The sequence below is a fragment of the Petaurus breviceps genome, unplaced genomic scaffold, assembly GCF_028583685.1.
Source record: "Petaurus breviceps papuanus isolate PSGF00001 unplaced genomic scaffold, PetGlider_PUasm1.0 125, whole genome shotgun sequence".
In the NCBI taxonomy this organism is placed as follows: Eukaryota; Metazoa; Chordata; class Mammalia; order Diprotodontia; family Petauridae; genus Petaurus; species Petaurus breviceps.
The window spans coordinates 5868657-5886983 of record NW_027185653.1 but is presented as its reverse complement, the minus strand read 5'-3'; the positions used below and the strand labels follow the sequence as shown (position 1 = coordinate 5886983).

At 38.0% G+C, this 18327-nt stretch overlaps 1 protein-coding gene across 8 annotated transcripts in view; it reads left to right on the top strand.

Annotated features, from left to right (window-relative positions):
* The window catches only part of MOB3B (MOB kinase activator 3B), a 324421-nt gene that overhangs the window by 91959 nt on the left and 214135 nt on the right, over window positions 1–18327 (top strand). Inside the window, exon 1 of one of the 8 annotated variants that reach the window (XM_069090502.1) lies at window positions 16435–16581. The exons of the other annotated variants lie outside the window; for them this stretch is intronic. The gene's annotated coding sequence lies outside the window, so the exon portion shown is untranslated. Of the gene's footprint in view, window positions 1–16434; window positions 16582–18327 lie in introns of those variants that run through there. 8 annotated transcript variants of the gene reach the window in all.

Below are 18327 nucleotides of genomic sequence, written 5' to 3'. Positions count from 1 at the left end.
GATTTCATTATCTTTATAACCACCTTAGTTAGTATTTATTTTCCTGGGTACAAAATAGGTGCTCAATAAATGGTCTTGGAATGAATTAATGGAAGAGATTATTGTCAATAGAACTTGGCCTAAATGTGCTTGGGCTAGCCTAACCCTAGGAAATGTGACCTAGTGGACTGAGTGCTGCATTGGGAGTCCGAAGCCCTAGATTCAAGTCTTAGTTTGCAGTTGCAGATTCTACTTAACTCTTCATTCTTCTTTATTCTCTATATCCTGTCACTTGTTGAGTCTTATCTACCGTACCTCCAAACACTTGTATTTTTTCACTTCTCTCCACATATGTGACCACCATTCTAGATCAAACCCCATTACCTTTAGGTGCTAGAATGACTTCTTACAATCCCTGACACATAGTAGGTGCTTAACAGATATTTGTTTTTGAATCAATGCTATTTATTACCTTCATTATCTGTCAAGATTTTTTTTTTCTTCTTTGGGCCTCAATTTCCCCATCTTTAAAGATGAAGGAGTTGGACTCTAAGTTCTAGCTCTGTGTATTTATCCCTTGGGAAAAAAAAAAAACTTTTTTTTTTTAATATAGAAGCTTTTGAAAGGAAACAGAAGTGGCAGGTTCCTGGTGGGAGGGGGCAGGGAACTGCATGTTATCAGTTGGTTATTGTGAGGGAATACCAAAGGGACTATGGAATTATTGCTTTATTACTTATTCAACCCTCTTCAGACATACAGCACAGTATTTTTTATGTGGACATAAATAAATGTATGAGACTGGATTTGAACTCAGGTCCTCCTGACTCCAGGGCTGGTCCTCTTAGAGCACCATATGAGGATAAACCCAGTGCCTAGAGTAAGAAATGTAAGAGATCTACATAATTATCACTTTACACAATTATCATTATTTGGCTGTTCTATACCTGCACTTCTTGTGATTTCTTTTATTTAACATGTCTGAGAACTTATTACCAGAACACTGAATTTCAGGTCAATAAACAAACATCCCTAGTTAATTAAATATTGTGCTTATTCTTCCTAAATTCATCCATCACTCATTCAATTTGTGCATATCAATCAACAAGAATTTAGGAACTGCTAACCAGGATCAATACTAGGCAGTAGAAATGTAGAGACAAAAATGAAATATTTCCTTCCTTCTGATGGTGTATGTTATATCCTGGGGAATGAGATAGCTCTCTAGCCGTCTCTCTCATATTTATGAAGTAATAATTATAACAGCTAGTATTTATATAACACTTTAAGTTTTACAAAGTAATTTACAAATGTTAAACCCTGGGATGTAGGTGCTATTATTATTTACATTTTACAGATGATGAAACAGAGGTGAATACACTTGCTCAGGGTCACATAACTGATAAATGTCTGAGACTGGCTTTAAACTCAGGTCTTCTTCCCTCTAGGTCCAGCTCTCTGTCTCTGAGCTGGCATTATGGAGAATATTTCATGGTAGGCAGCATTTGATCTGAACCATGAGCAAACTCTGTATTTGAAGAGATGGAGGTGAGAATAAATACACTCCAGATTAAAATGTGGCTACTTCAGCAAAGGCAAAGTGACCCATTTGTAAGGAATAGCAAACTGGCCAACTTGGGCTAGACCATAGAGTGTATGAAGGGGAATAATAGAAGATGGGAAGATAGCTTGGCGCTAGGTTAGAAAGAGCTTTAAATGCTAAACAGAGGAGTTTGTATTTTGTCCTAGACGCAATTGAGAGCCATTGGAACTTATTAGTTAGACCAATGCTTTGATCATATGAAAGTTAGGGGGGAGATTTAATCAGTGAAATGAATTAGGAGGCCATTCCAGGTCAGAGGTAATTACAAAAGCTTAGATAATATAGATTTAGGATTCATCTACATAGATAATAACTAATCAAACCCACTGGAGCTCATGAGGTCAACTAGAGAGAAATTGGAGGAAGAAAAGAGGGCCCAGGAGAGAACCTGAACTCACAGTTAAAGAGCATGACGTGGGTTATGATCCAGCAAGAGAGACCGAGATGTGATCTGACAAGTAGATCTGACAAGAAGAGAGAGTGCCATCACAAAAGCCTAGGGAGAATGTTCAGGAGGAAAAGCTACTCAACATTGTGAAGTGCTCCAGAGAGCCTGGAAAACACATTTGAGTAAGTTAACTGGATAGTTAAGTTTTCAGTTGCTTAAGATCTGGAGAAGTAAACTATAACAAGAAGACTGTCCTGTTGAAGAACAATATGGGGTAAGTGTTCTCTAATCTGTTTTTATCTTTTCCCCACTTGATCCCAACACTTGTTTGAAATGAGGTAATGTCAGTAAGGGCGGCAATTAGTCAGTTCTCTTCTGGTGGCCATATAACTTGGGCTGGACTTCAGAAGTTATCTCTTTGGCCCTAGTTTTCTATGAAGCCAATTGTTGATTCATAACAATAAAGATAGCTAGCATTTATATTGTGACTTCAAAGTTTGTAAAGTTTTACAAATATTTGTAAAGTAGGTATGAAGCAGAGAATTTGGAATTGGGAAGATATGAATTCAAATCCATCCTCAGGTACTTAACTATGTGACTTTAGGCAAATTATTTAACATTTGCCTGCCTCGGGTTAATCTTTTGTAAAATGGAGATTATAATAACACCTAAGTCTGAGGGTTATTATAAGGATTAAATGAGATAGTGTTTGAGATGCACTTTGCAAACCTTAAAATGCTACACAAATGGTAGCTATTATTAAATTTTGCAGATCTTGTTTTCCTCCTTTTTTTTCCTTTTGGATAGGTAGCATTGGTTTTTGGACTATTGCAACACCAGGTATCAATGGGAAAAAGAAAACAATAATTCTCTTTGCCAATGTTGCTTAGTTACCTCATCAACATTCCCTGGGAGCCTAGCAGAATTCTCTATGCATATTTTTGTAGCACACATGTTTTATTGCTATCATTGATCTATTAAGCAGAAAATATGGAGAACACACGGAGCTTCTGTCTGTTTTAAACCGTTTATTTTAATTTTAGTTTTCACCTTTGGAGAGACCTTCCTGGCTTACAATCTTCTGTACTTAGACTTAATTTTAAAGCTATGAACTACAAAATTGTCAACCAACACAAACATTTTCATTTACAAATGAAAGACACAAGAAAAAGAGGAGGTTTGTGAAATTGTGACTATCAACAACAGGTTTTTAAAAATTCATTTAAAATTTAATATGGTAGTACCGGCATTACACTTATCTGAATCCTATTGTGAATCTTTTCTGTTTATTTAAAAAAGAGTTCTTTTACACTTCTTCCTTCCTTCATTCACTCCTTCCTTTCTTTTTCATCACTGTCATTAACCCATTTTCTCTTCTCAAGTTACTCCTACCCAAATAAAAGCTCTCCTTTGTAACAAATTAACAGTTGAACAAAGGAATCTTCCTGACTTGCCGGGCCAGCCCTCTCCCCACTGTGCCAGGTAGCTGCCCCACTATTAAAGTTTAAGTTCTGTTACTTACTTTGGTGCCCTACTCTCAAGACTATGACGTGCTTTTTCCTTCTAACCCGCTGCAGAAACCTTCCACATGTGTTATTGCCCTCATTATGTAAGTTCCTAGAGAGGAGGGACTGTGATTCACTCTACCAATACAGGTTAGTAAGTGTTCTGCAATTTATCATTTTAGAAATTTGCTTGGGGCTTAAACAAATTAGAAAGATGATTTGCTTTGGATGATACAGACAGTGTGTCAGAGACAGAACTTCAACCCAATTCTTCCTCATTCAGACCCTGTATCTCTATCCGCCTAAAATATTTTAAAATTGTATAAATTTGAAATAACACCAATATTAAAAACTAATCCAAATGTTCATACACACAGTAACATCATCAGATGTGACAGTCAGGATGACTTCTATAAGGTAAGACTTGAGTTGGATCATAGAGCGTGATTTTTCAAGTCATTAAGTGGATACTTGAAAAATAGAGGGCATCTCTGACGTGACTTCAGATAAAGAAGTTTGAGGATACCAGCTGCATCAATGCCTGCATAAAACAGGGGGAGCATTTGTTAACATTTTTTTATCTTCTTCATCAACCATTCTACCATGCCAGGTAGACTTGTTAGTTGAGTCCAGGGGAATTTCAGCATTGATTTGAAAGAGAGATTTCATTTTGCGGCTTACCATTAAAAGCCTCCAGGACACAAAATAAACAATGGTGTTAGTGAAATGAAAGGTCACATAAGGTAGAGACAAATGATGGTCCTGAGAAGAGGATTAATTTCTGGTAATCTCATTATCATATGGAATGGAAATTGAGGCCCATCTTGAGACTTGAGGAGTCAACGCCACAGTAAAGAAAACCATCACGTTGTACTTCATCATTTTCACATCTTGTGGCCTGGAATCTTATTTTGGTAAAGCCAACAAAAATGCCGTTGGGTGTCTCACCTGTGAGGATGAGTCCTAGTGCGTAGTTCAGAATACAATTGTTCTTTTGAAACTGGGTATACATTACCACAAACTTTTGAAGTGGGAAGAGGAATGGAAAAAGTGGGAACAATAGGGAGAGTGATTTAATGTTCTTAAAAATATACTATTACAAATTTTTAAGACCAGAGGCTTTAAATAACTTTAAAAGAAATCTGCATTTTGTGTATATTTCAAAACTAAGTGATGTGTGATTTTTAAAAATGTGAATACTCCTTTTATCAAGAGCCCCAAGATAGTAAACTAGTAGATGGTTTCATTAGTTGTTATAAAACTCATTAACCAGTTGGCCAAACTTTGAGTTACAGTCCTCTCTACCTTCAGCTAGACTGTAATTTGGTTTACACTTTCCAGAGTATATATGTTCTGCCTTTGAATAGCTGTGACCAATCCAGGACATAACGAAAAGGACTCTAAAGTATGACTGGGTGGCTGTATCTTCAAAATTCTATGTCCAAAGGAGTGTGAAAGTATTTCAAGTATTTTGTATCTTTGTGATAACTAATTGGGAAATGATGGAATGAAGCAGGCATTGGTAACATTATTGATGGAAGAAAAACAAGAAAGTAGTTTCTTATTGAAACTAAAGCTAACTGATAAACAATAGAGCTCATTTAGTGTTAGTGCTGAAATGGACCTTATTAGTGATCATCACCTGGTCCAACTCCCTTCTTTTAAGGTATTAGATAGTATCTATTTAGAACTGAAAGGGACCTTAGAGGTAATCTAGCTCAGGGCTTCTTAAACTTTTTCTACCCATGACACTTTTTCACCTGAGAAATTTTTATGTGAACCCAGGTATATAACTAGCAGCAAGCACCCCAAGCTCGTCCTCAGGGTTTGCTGCTCATACAGGTTCTTGGATCTGCTTTGTTAAAGGAAAGCAACTCAAAATGGGTTAACAAGCTTACTTTAATCAGTCAGACATATATCGTTTACCTTGTTCAGGGGAAAAAGGTCAGCACCCCAAACTTCAAAGCATACAGGCAGAATTATCAAGACAGAGACAGATCAAGTAGACAGATTTCCAAACTGTCCAACCATTACATCCATACCCAGTCAACATCTGGGTTTCAACATCTGGGTTTTTTCAAAGCCGGGGGACTCTCAACAACGGCTTCCCAGAATTCAGATCAAATCACAGAACACTTCTCAAAGTGAGTCCCAAAACAAAGCTACACATCAGGGCTTATATAGCCTTCTCCTGGCTCAGAGAATGAGAAATAATGAGAACCTTATTGACCCACTGGCCAATCAAGAAGTATCTACTGAAAAACAAGCCTCCCACCCCAGGCTTCAGGTGCACTTTAGCCTAGGGGCAGGGAAGATCTTCCAAATTTGCATTCCCATTACAGTATATAAAATAGGTATACAAACCAAACATTTACTGATAATAAATCATGAAGAAATTTATTTTAATACAGTTCTTTGATATATATACAATTTTACCATTTATTAAATACAAAAAAATTTGTATACTAATGAGATGAGTATGCTTATTTTTACATAAAGAATTAAATCTTGGATGAATATTTGATACTGCAGAATATAGAGCATTTTTATAGCCAAGCAGGAACAGTTCTTCACAGGACTGCTGCTGTGAATAGCTTTAAGATTCTGATCACATAGTATAGTGAACTCTCTATTTATGCAGCAATAAACCAAGGTAATACATGCACAGAAATCAAAGTACAGCATTCACAATGATATAACATAACAACTTATCACTGAAGTGGCCACATAGTTTTAAACAAAAGATATCATTCAGTAAGTCCTTAACTAAATCATCCTTAAGGAGCAATCCTCCTTAAGGGACAAAAAGTACAAAGGTCAAAGTTTTCCCATCCCTAGACCACAGTAAATTATGATCTCAGTCAGCACTAAGTACTCAAGGAGAGGTCTTTTCATCTTGGCTCAAGGCTGGCTCCCAGATTCCATGGTTCCTCTTCCATAGGTCCAACTCTTGCCAGAATCTACCCAACTGTTACCTGGATTCATAGGCAGGCAGCTCTCAGCTCCTCATCCAGCTCCCATTCTGTATTGAAGCTCACAGTGTTCATTTTATCTCAAGTTTCTCACAGTTTCTGTTTCTTGGAAGACAAAGCTTAACAGAGCCAAAACAACATTCACACGTATTGCTGGCTCCATCATCAATTCACTATCTGCCTGTGAAATCAACACATCCCCACAAACAAGGTTCAAGAAGTCAACACAAATCATTAGCATAGTGTCAGAAACCCTCCTCCAGGACTTCTGTAAAGAGACAACAAGAAAACCCTCTTTCAGGGCTTCCAGGAAGGTCCCAGGGCTTCTGTACAAAGTATTACAAACACAAATCAACACAGACAGACAGAGAGAGTGCTGGCCACCACAAATGTTCCCTTCTCAGTTCTGTTCCATCCCAGATGTACTCAGCTTTTTATCTGTCATTATCTGTCCTCCCTGTTCTGCCCACCTCTTATGTCCTTCTTGTTCCTGTCTTTGCGAAGTCCCTCCCAACTGTGAGATTCACAAGTTCTGTTTCTTAAGAAAGACTTGATATAATCAGGGCAAGGCTCAGAGACACTTGAACTGAAATAAGGTATTAAAGAAATTACTGAAACAAGGTGCTAAGTAATTCTTTGCTTGCCATTACAAGCATCTTCAATGTTTTTCAAAGTTGATCAATATTTTAGTTTTATAATTGTATATACTGAGAATGCCACTTCACATAAATACATAGTACAAAATGGCAGAAGTATGTTTAAGGCCATTTCAGAGATTGCTGGAAATTCTGTGCTAATCCCAAGCTAAAATTCATTTAATGATTTTTTTAGGAAACTCAATTTTCCCGTATCACTTGATAACTCTGCAAGTTCTTCTTGAATTCAATGGCAAGTGACATGTTTTTTTTTATTTCAATTGAGCATGGTTTATGAGCCCAACTTAGTTTTTTAGAATCAAAATTTAAGAGAAGTATTTCTGAAACTATGTCTCCAGACACTTCATATGATCAGTTATAACTCTTACAATTAAATCTTTGGGAAGGCTATTTTCAATTATAAAATTATCTGTAACAATAAACATTTCTTTGCTTTTTGGTCTTTTTTGAAGGGGGAAAGGTAAGGCAATTGGGGTTAAGTGACTTGCCCAAGGTCATGCAGCTAGTGTGTCAAGTGTCTGAGCCCAGATTTGAACTCAGGTCCTCATAATTCCAGGTCTGGTGCTCTATTCACTGTGCCACCTAGCTGCCCCATCAATAAACATTTCTAAACAACTATTTTCCACTCTATTCTTCCTTACATTCACTTTTTTAAATTTAAGTTTTTGTGTTTATTTAGTATTTAATTTTTCCCATTACATGTAAAAAACAATATTTAACATTTGTTTTCAAAAATTTTGAATTCCAAATTCTCTCCCTTCCTCTCTCCCCACTTCCACTCATTGAGAAGACAAGTAATTCTATATAGGTAATAAATGTGTAGTCATGCAAACATATACATAATAGCCATGTTGTGAAAGACTATTCCCCTACCCCCATTTATTCTATTCTCTCTCTTCTTTCACCTGGACCCTCCTCAAAAGTGTCTTGCTTTTGATTATCCCCTTCCACCATTCTGCCTTCCCTTTTATCACTGCTACCCCCCCCCCCATGTTCTCTTATCCCCTTCTCCTTCTATTTTCGTATAAGGGAAGGTAGATTTCTATTCCCCATTGCCTGTGTATCTTATTTCCCAGTTACATGTAACAACAATTTTTAACATTCATTTTTATAACTTGGAGTTTCAAATTCTCATGCTTCTTCCCTCCTTCCCCACCGTCATTAAGGAGGCAAGAATTCGATATGGGTTGCACATATGTAGCAAAGCACTTACATAATTGTCAACTTGTTTCCTTTTACCCTGTCCTTCCTCAAAAGTGTTTGCTTCTGATTACCCCCTCCTCCAATCTGCCCTCCCTTCTATTACACCCCCCATCCCCTTCCTTCCCAATTTCCTGTAGGGTAAGATAGATTTCCATACCCAATTTAGTGTGTATGTTATTCCCTCCTTAAGTCAACTGTGATGAGAGTGAGGTTTACTCATTCCCTCTCACCTCCCCCCTCTTCCCATCCACTGTAAAAGCTTTGTCTTGCCTCTTTTATGTGAGATAATTCACCCCATTCTACCTCTCCCTTTCTTCTTCTCCCAGTACATTCCTCTCTCACCCCTTAATCTTATTTTTTAGATATCATCTCTTCATATTCAACTCTCCCTGTCCACTCTGTATATATATATATATATATATATATATATATATATATATATATTCCCTCTAACTACCCTAATAATGAGAAATGTTTCATGAGTTACAAGTATCCTCTTTCCATGTAGGAATGTAAACAGTTCAAATTTGATAAGTCCCTTTTGATTTCTCTTTCCTGTTTTACCTTTTCATGCCTCTCTTTAGTCTTGTATTTGAAAGCCATTTTTTTTCTGTTTGGTTCTGTTTTTTTTTCTTAAGAATGCATTACATTCCTCTATATCATTGAATATCAATTTTTCCCTTTTTTCCATAGATTTAATTTATATTTGCTGGGTAAGTGATTCTTGGCTAATTAAAACCAATGACTACAATTAAGTAGTTCCTTTGACCTCCAGAATATCATATTACAAGTTCTCTAAGATATGTTAACTGTTTTTTTGGAGGGGGGAAGGCAGGGCAATTAGGGTTAAATGACTTGCCCAAGGTCACATAGTTAGTAATTGTGTCAAGTGTCTGAGGTCAGATTTGAACTCAGGTCCTCCTGACTTCAGGACCCATCCTCTATTCACTGTGCCACCTAGCTGCTCCAAATGTTAACTTTTAAAGAAAAACCATCAATTTTATTTTTTAACATAAATGTTAACAATGTTTTCCTTGAAGCAACATGTTTAAATCATTGAGTGTTTTGAAAATATCTGACAGATAACATAGTTTTAAAAGCCATAAATCATTATGAAAACGTTGAACAAAATCAGAGTTCTACTCGAACAGATAACTTCATCTTTCAGTTTCAATTATCTACTTAAATTTCACCCTCTTGAGAGCCACCTTACCTCTGCATGCAGTTAATAAGCATTTGTAAATGGAGCCCATGTCTTTCCAAAGGGTTGAAAATAAATAAATGTTAATGGCATAGCTTTTAATGAAGTTAATGATTTTGATATTATCACCAAACACACCATTTAATTCTGGTGACAGGTTTTTGGCTACGTGTGCCTCCTGATGGATCATGCAGCGAGTAAAAGTGACATGTTCATTGCCACAAGCTTTAACTTTTGCTACAAATTCAACATTCTCTCCCATCATTGCTCTAACACCTACTGTATATATTCCAAGATGATTTTTATACTCTAAACCTTCATTTGTGAAAAATTCATTGACTTTAAGATATATAGCTTCCCCTCTTATGTGCCCTTCTAAAGGGTGACAGAACAATAATTCCTCTTGTATGCCTCCTTCAGAAACATATCTTACATAATGCAACAATTGTGCCACATTAGAAGTATCAGTTTTTTCATCTAACTGAATTGTAAACTTTGGGCTGCCCTTAAGCCCAATACACTGCTGGAATTGTTCTTTATTCATTTTAGAAATCCTTTTTGAAACAGTATCATTTAATAAAGGAATTTTATGAATTTCATCTCTGTACTTTTCCCCATGAACTATTTCTGACATTTTAATAGCAATAGGTAACACACCATCTTCTCCTATTGCATAGGGCTTTTTTTGTAAGCTGAAAGTAAATACTTTATATTGACAGCAACGAATTCTCAAAACATTGTTTTTCTTTACTTGAAGATTTTAAAGACATTCAAAATATTCTTTTGGTTTACTGAAGTATACCACATTTTTGGTATTAAGATGTGTAATGGCAAGGGAATTTCCCTGCCCATTAATAGACCTAGGGAATTCGAAGATCTTCCCTACCCTTTAGTGGGCCTTACTTGGAGCACAAGGGAAGCTTGCTTAGGAGAAGCTTGTTTTTGAGAAAGGCACACCTTTTGTTACTTTGTAATTAGGAAATGGGTCATGTAGGTTGTAATGTCTTCTGACCCTGAAGAAGGCTATATACGTACCCTGAAGTGAGGTTTTGCTTTGGGGCTCACTTATGGGAAGAGTTGTGTGATTTGACCAGATGAGACTCTGGGTAGCCATTGAGGCTCCACCCATCTCCCCCCCAGCTTTGAAAACCCAGGTGTTAGTGCTTCTTTCTCTGGTAACTGACTATGTAGGTATGTGATGGTCAGATAGCTAGAAGCCTTGTCTGTTGGTCTGTTGAAATGTATTATTTTCTCTGTATTTTGTGTCTGCTTGTAATTTCTGTTTGTATTTTCTCTGAAGTTCAGAGTGCTGACTTTTTCCCTTGAACTAGGTAAATGATATATGTTTGATTAAAGTAAGGTTGTTAACCCTTTTTGAGTTGCTTTCCTTTAGAGAAGCAGATCTAAGAACCTGTGGAGCTTGCTGTTACAAGATGTCATTTTAGTTTGCTTGGTTTCATGCTCTCCGCAGACAAGACTTTGTTACAAATTAAACAAAGAGGTTTTTCCACAGCATTTTCATTATTAGAAGCCAATTCATATTCCAAAAATGACTCAACATAGTTTCTTTTTCTTGTCAACTAAGGTATACTGCAAACTGGTAGCAAAGATTCTGCTTCATTGGCATCATCAGTATTTTTACCTCTTCTGTCCAAATTTTGCCACTGAAAAATGTTTTTGTCCAAAAATATAAATAAATATTATTAATAATTTCTCAAGTACTAGCTTTAGTTTAGGAAATTACTTTTTTTGTGCTTAATATAAAAAACAAATAATAAATAATTAATTTAAATAATAAATAATGAAAAAAAAACACAGTACAATCCAAAGATATAATAGAGGCGACTAGGTGGCACAGTGAATAGAGCACTGACCCTGGAGTCAGAAGAACCTGAGTTCAAATCTGGCCTCAGACACTTAACACTTACTAGCCATGTGATCTTGGGCAAGTCACTTAACCACAATTGCGCTGCCTTCCCCCCTCCAAAAAAGCAACAAAAAAAAAGACTTCAAAGATAAACTATAATTTGATACATGCTGAGGAATGACTGTAGGAATATGTTAATAGTTCATTTTCTGTAATTAAATTATTACGTTTCTATAGGAACAGAAAACTTAGTATGTGTAATAAAACACTGTAATTCATAACATACAGTAGTCTCAAATATGAAGCAATGAGTTTCTGGCAGTGTTTGTTGGAGTTGCATGACGTAATTGCACATGCAGTGCAAAGGGCATATGTTGTGTGTTCAGAATTAAGGCTGCAAATGAAGTGGTGCAATGTAACATGAATAAGTACTGCCAGAAACACCTTGGATCATTATGGGTTTGATTTTGAATTGATTTTTGGTTGTTGTACATTTAGAAACCTTATATTGCTGCCAAATTTTTGTGTGGCACCTCCCTCCACATTCAATTATATGACCCCATATGGAGAATAATGCACAGTTTAAGAAGCTCTGATTTCTGATTAAGAAGCCCAGTGTTCTCATTTTATGGAGGAAGAAGTGTGGCTGGGAGACTATTAAGTGACTTGCCTAAATTCAGTTTACATGGAAACAGACTGAGCCTCAGGGAAGTTAAGTGACTTATATAAGATTAGGCAGCTGGTACAATAGGGATGTGAGTTCGAATCTGAACCCAAACCTGTGAATACTGAAGCATACAAGTGAAGTGACTTGCCCAGGGTCATGCAGGTAGTAAATACCAAAATCTAGATTTGAATTCAGGTCTTTGTGACTTCTGGTTCTATCTACTGTGCTTCCCCAGCTGCCTAGGTGGAGAAGGTAACTGAATACAGTTCAGATAAGTTATTAATCATATTTTCAGTGAAAGCATCATGACTAAAAGCTTAATTTTTTTCTGAAAATCCTGCTTCAACACTGGCATAGTGGTTTAAAAGCCTGGTTCCAAGTTTGGTTAATTTAGATATTTGCTTTTTTCAGCTGTCACAGCTGAAATAGGAAGGATCTATGGACTATAATTACCAGAAGCCACAAAATACCATTTTAAAGTCACTGTCATAATTGGTAGGTGAAAAGATGTTGTTTAACTTTTCATCTCCTTACACTCAGAATTTTTCTCCCTAATCCTGAAAAACCTTGCAAAGGAAAAAAAAATGTCCTTAGGTCCTGGGAGTATTACCTTGTACAGGCTTTTCTGGATTCCCAAAATTGCTAGTACTCTGCCCATAGTAACTATAAGTAGAAAAAGATTAGATTGGGTGGAGGGAGAGCCCCTGGGCCCCAAGTGAACCAAGTTTTTTTTTTTTCCTGAGGGAGCTTGGCTTCTGATGATAAGGATCAAATTGGCTCCTTCTTGTCACTGACTTTGTCCTGGGGATACACTTCAAAGCTTAGGTTTAGTTCCCTGAAAGAGATTATTTGAAAGGTCCATAGTATATAAGGTAGATAAGTGTAGGGCAACCATTAATTCCCTCCACTACAATCAAAGAAATGCTTAAACTTAAAAGTCATAAGCCATCAATTGACAGAAATTTAATAATAAGATCAAGAAACCTATGATACTATCCCAAAAGTCTGATACTTAAAACGTAAAACATTTTGAAGTATTGCTCAGCACTTTCTGACTAACTCTGTTCACTGTGCATGTCTTGGGACCAGCCTGGGCTGTTGATTATCTTTTTTTCAAAAAGCATATATAGTTGCAGAAATGTCCTCCTGTAGAGCTTAGAATTAGATTAGATAAGCATTAAGAGTTTACTGTGTGGGGGTGGCTAGGTGTCACAGTGAATTGAGTCACTTAACCTCAATTTCCCCCCTCAAAAAAAAAAGTTTGTGTGTCAGGCACCCTACTCAAATGGGAATACAAATACCATAAATACCTGTCTTCTAGGAACTTACATTCAAAACCAAAGGTGGAAGGAAGATCTGTGCCAAAGTAGGAGTGAACATGGCTGGTGTGGGTGCTTCTTCAAATGCAGATTCTAGGGAGGAACTCACAAAGTGGAGAAAGCATCAGGAAAGGATCTCCTCTCCTGCTTTAGGTCTGAGAAAGCCTTGAACAGACCCTACAAGCTCTACAGATGAAATCGCTCCTTTGAAGGTATATGGCATGGTGGTGTCTGTGAGGAAAGGAGAACAGAAAAGGCATTTATATCATACCTACCACATGCCAGGTATTGTGCTACAAGTTGTGTTGTTGTCATTTTTATTTTTCTTTTGTCTTTTTGGAGGGGGGGGAAGCAAATTGGGGTTAAGAGACTTGTTCAATGTCACATGGCTAGTGTTAAGTGTCTGAGGTTGAATTTGAACTCAGGTCCTCTTGACTCCAGGGTCTGTGCTCTGTTCGCTGCTCCACCTAGCCACCCCATGTTTGTTTGTTTTTTTTAAGTAATTATCTCATTTTATCCTCACAACAACCTTGGTAAGTAGGTACTGTTATACAGTTTAGGAAACTGAGGTTATGGACTTGCCCAGGGTTGCATAGCTAATAAATGTCTGAGGCTGGATTTGAATTCAGATCTGAGTCCAAGACAAATGCTTTATCCGTTGGGCTACCAACTACCATTCCTCCTAGCTTAGTGGTCTTGATATGACACTATTATAGCAGTAGGAGGAGGAACATAGTGTTGTGCCTGGCTTTTCCATCCCCCAACCCCAGCTCTCCTCAAGGAAGTGAGCAGACTGCCAGGTCAGCTTCACCCTCCCCCAATGGATCTCTGCCCTTCCCCTGCCAGCCCACCTTCACAGAAATGGGCGGGTTTCCAGGTAGGGAGATTTGGAGCCCTCTGGAATTTTGAGGTGTGTACTGACCACGTAATACCTAACCGTTGGCTACATGGCGTCCCTTTAGAAGCTGAGGCTTTACCTGAGATCACTGCTGTATGATCTGGGATGCTGGGGTGGTACCTCATCAGCCCACCATGTGTCCTGATCAGCCAACATGGCATATAATAAAGGGTCTAATTCTAAATTGTTACTTGGGTCTTGCTCGAGTTTTCTGGATACAACAAAAGGAACCATGGGCCAATAAAGAGATTGCTTCAAAGTGCAAAGTAGTAAGCCACATGTATCAGTAAAAGTGACTGAGGTGCTCAGCTCAGCTTTTGTCTTTCTATCCACACTTCCTGGTATATAGTAGGTGATTAATAAATATTTGTGAGATTGTGACTTTAACCTGACAGGATTTGAACCCAGGTCTCTCAGACAAAGAGGCTGACTTTCCACTAAGACATACTACTTTTCTTTTAATTCATTTAACATTTTTTATTGATACCTTTTTTACATTACATTTAGATTATATTCCTTCCCTGCCTATACTCAGCAAGACAACCCTTGTAACAACAATAACAAAAGGAACCTTATCAAAACTAACCAGCACAACTATTAAGCCTGACAGAATATATTCTATACTCAGAGTCCCCCATCTCTACAATGAGGTGTATTTCCTCAACTCTTCTCTGAAGTCAAGTCTGATCATCATAACTACATAGCATTTAGTTTTGTGTTTTCATTTATTCTTCACTGTGGTCATTGTGTACACTGTTTTCCTTGTTCTGCACTATACATCGGTTCCCATGTCTTCCCATGCTTTTCTGAATTCCTCATAGTATTTTTGTGGCATAATATTCCATTGCAGTCTTAGTGATTTCCGAATTGATGAGCACCTACTTCGTTTCCACTGCTTCCCTACTACAAAAAGTGCAACTTTGTATATTTAAATATGAATACGACCTTTCCTTCTGCCTTTGAATTCCTTGGAGTATATTGCCTAGCAGGAAATCTCTTGGTCCTAAATTATAATCATTTTATATTTGGCAATTAGGTAACACAGTGAGTAGAGTACCATGCTTGGAGTCAGAAAGATCTGACTTCAAATTTAGCCTCTGACAGTAGCCTTGGATAAATCACTTAACTTCTGTCTGCCTCAGATTCTGAAACTGTAAAAATGGGGATAACAACCTCCATCTCCCAGGGTTGTTATGAGGATCAGATGAGATATTTGTAAATTGTAAAGTCAGTGCTTGCACATATGTGCTATATACATGCTTATTTCCAGCTCCTTCCTCCATTTTTTAAAGCATCATTCCAAATTGCTTTCCAGAATGTTTAGACTAATCCACAAATGAACCAACAATCAAAGATTTAATAATATACCTGTCTTTCCATAATCATTCCTGTGTTGACTTTTCATCTTTTCTTATCTTTGCCAGTGTACTCATTGTGAAATGAGGCTTCAGAGTTACTTTGCTACGTTTTGGTTTTGATTAGTAATTTCTAGCCTTCTTTCATATTTGTTGTGAATTATTTGCTCTTTTTTTAACCATTTGTTCATATCTGACCAGTAAATCACTGGAGAATGACTTTTGGTGTTACATAGTTTTTGTTCATTTCTTATGTAGTGTGGGTATCAGACCCTTGTCAGAGATTTTTGATGAAAGTTTTCTCTATCAATAGTTTCCCTTCTTATTCAAGCTACATTGATTTTGTGTGTTTTTCAATTTCACGCAACTGCTTTAGAGCCCTTTCCCCTAAAATGTTATTCAGTAAAACGAAGTAAAAATCATGATTTCATCTTAACTCCACTTCAACAAGCCTCTATAAATCCTTACTATGTGTAAGATTGTTCTAGCATCAGGCATAGAACGATAGAAGTAAAAAAAAACGTCCAGAAGTTCACATTCTAATGGGCAAGAAACTTTGAAAACTCTTGCAATATTGTACTGAAACGATCCTTTTCACATATCGTTACGGGTCAGATATTTACAACTGGAGCGGACCTCCGAAGCCATCTATCCAACCTCCTTGTTTTATAAATAAAGATATGAAGGATGAGGAGGATAAGTGACCACCCAGTGGGAGGAAACATGGATCCAGGTCATCTCTTTTACCCTGCGCTCCTCAAAAATACAAGATGTCATCGCTGTCTCTTGCTCTTACTTACCTCCCTGTATTCCTCTGGCTCCCTCTTCCCAGACAGTCATCTCATGTAAAAAACAGTATTTTTAGGAGACAAAGAAAAGGGGAAAAAAGAACCCTGTGAATCCAACACATCAAAGAAGAATCCCGAGCATGGGTGCAGTACTCCATACCTCTTGTCGCCCCATCTCTGCAGGTAACTTGGGGCAGGCTCCTTTTCTTGCCTCTTCCCTTGGGTCATGCCTTCTTCTTGGCCATTTTTACAGACATTTACTTTCAGTTGTTTTGTGGTCATTTTTCTTCCTATTTACGTCATTGTCCCTGTTTCTCTCGTGCACTTTATGCTGCCCTACAGGCAGCGTACTGTACAGGGACAGTGACATGTGCAGGAACCAGGGACTTGTTGTCTCTTTCAGGTTCTGACACTGTAATGGTAATGTGTGGCCTGTACTCACAGCACCAACCAAAACACGGAAGTCTGTGGTCCAGGCGGAGATTGCGTTCATATGTTTGTTGCATGCCAAGCAAATCTCAACTAAGCATCTGAGGGTAAGGGTTCATATACTGTAGCTGAAGCACTTACATCATACTTTCTCATGGGAAACTTCACATAGTTTGTGACATGAGGCACCTAACTTGCAACTTTGCTGGAGGCTACTCCTGTGGGACACTTCCTTGCTTCCTTATCTTGTGCACCACTAATTTATCTATATTTCTCAAGCAGCCAGGGTTTCAGGGATGGCCAGAATGTTCCAAGCTTCCCTTGCACAGGGGATGAGTAACAGGGAGGTAGAGAGTCAACCTGAGATAGTGGGCCCAGCCTGGATTTGCACTCATGGGATGCAGACTTCTCAGAGCACTCGACAGCACCCCCTACAGTAATGGAATGTAAAGATCCTCTTGTACTGGCTTGGTTTTAGGGTTATGTGTTAAAACCTAGAGCTTGTGAATCCCACTTGTGGGATGGACTTGACATGAAGAGAGGGGGCTGAACTGGGAGGAGCTGGTTTCATGGATAGAGGGGCCCAAGCAGAGAGAGGCAAGAAGAACTTTTGGGAGCAGTATCGTGGAGACAGAGAGAGAGAGAGAATTGCTGGGAACCAGAGTTGCTGAGAGAGAGAACTGCCAGCCAAAGCCACCCGGATTGCTGAGGGCCAGTTGGAGCTGCTGAGGACTTTTGAGAACTGCCACCCAGAGCCGCCGAGAACTGAGGAGGCATAACTGTGGTGCTGATATTTTTCTGTCTTTTTTGATGTTACTTTGCCAGATTCATCCGCTGGTAAAGGACAGTACTGTTGTTGCAGTGGTCCTGGAACCTTGCTATTGCTTCAAAAGCCCTGAAGGAGATTTTTCTTGTTGTATGTTTACAGAAATTCTGGAGGAGGGTCTTGCTGATGTTTTCAGGGGTCCTGAGACTGTTCTGCAGGCAGAGAGTGAATTGATGAGGATGCTGGCAATGTACATTGTGTCTTTGTTAAGCTTTGTCTTCGCAGGAATAGGGATTGCTGAGAACTTGCCTTGGGTCAAGATAAAGAAAAGACCTCTCCTTGGGTATTGAATGCTGTGATGATATCGGAACCTTGCTGTGGCTCAGGGGTAGATGGCCTTTGTGATCTCCTCTGCCCCTTTGAGAAATTGCTTGGTGGTAACTGATGATAATTGTAATTCAGTTGTGATCCAGGGGTGGAGTACTTTGATTTTTTTGCTTTGTGACTGACCAAATTAATGTACTTTGTTTATGATTGGAAACTGAGTTGAATAGAGAGAAGACTTTGTGGTTGACTTTGTACTGTCTAGGGGTGGAGCACTTGGACCTTAGTACCTTGTGATTGAATTGAGGAATTACTAAATTATTGAATTACATATGGTGAGTGCTGTATTTTGGTTTTCTGTGAATATCGTTGCCTTAATCTGTCACTGAATAAATGGAGTTTGCTATGCT